This window comes from Bombus pyrosoma, linkage group LG6, assembly GCF_014825855.1.
Source record: "Bombus pyrosoma isolate SC7728 linkage group LG6, ASM1482585v1, whole genome shotgun sequence".
Lineage (NCBI taxonomy): Eukaryota > Metazoa > Arthropoda > Insecta > Hymenoptera > Apidae > Bombus > Bombus pyrosoma.
Window position 1 is genome coordinate 14,410,798 of NC_057775.1, and position 1,003 is coordinate 14,411,800.

Consider the following 1,003-nt stretch of genomic DNA (forward strand, 5'->3'; position numbering starts at 1 on the left):
GAACCGATAAATCGCGGGAATAATTTTTCCAGTATGGTAAGCGAGGAGACCAAGAAAGACGAGATTTATATTTTTCGTTCCAAGATGGATAGGTATCTTTGTACAGAATGTGCTCACAATGTACTTAACATAGATATCTATCTTACGATTAATTAAGGCTAAAACGCACGCATCCCACGGTGTCCCCCGGTGTCCTACGGTGTCCCACGATGTCCCACGGTGCCCCCGCGGGGGGATGTTAGTCCAGTCTAGATCATCCAAAATTCTTTTGGCGGCTTTTGGTGACCCAAACTGGACTATATTGGCGTAGTTCTTGGCTTGGCATCGTTTTACAAAGATTAATCAACTGATTAATTTTTGGAAAACGATGCCAATTACCGGGTCTCACCACGAGGAGGTGACTACGCAAGAGACCCGCCCATGAGTTATTTAACATTATGCATCGATCTCGACATTTAACCTATTAGGAAGAATGTCGAGTTCTGACTCTATTTGATCATGGGCCTGCGTAAAGAGATAGTTATTTCGTAGCCTAACCGCGAAACATCTATCTCCTACGCAGCAATTACACCAGTCTTTACAAACGTAAAACAAAGCTTACACAACGCAATATCTATCTCCCACACAACGCAACGTGTATCTCACACACAACGATTACATCGATCAGTACAAACATTGTACAATAATTCGCAATCCTATCGGCAACATTCCGTATCAAAGACACATTTGTCTAACTTGGAACGGAAGAAAGAAAATGAAGCTACTATGGAAAAGGAGCCCCAACAAACAGATGATGAAAGAAACACCGCGGTGCGCGCGGAACGAACGAAATCGCGATCTCTCGAAAGAACTAACAAACCTACGTGACGTACCCCCGTGCACCAGATAACCCTAAGGTTCAGCGGAAAGCCCAAGTATTGACCTTCGCTCGATTCCTGTCACCTCACTTGCAACTTATCACGGTCGATGGCACCGACCGATGATACCAGTGATCCAACAAATG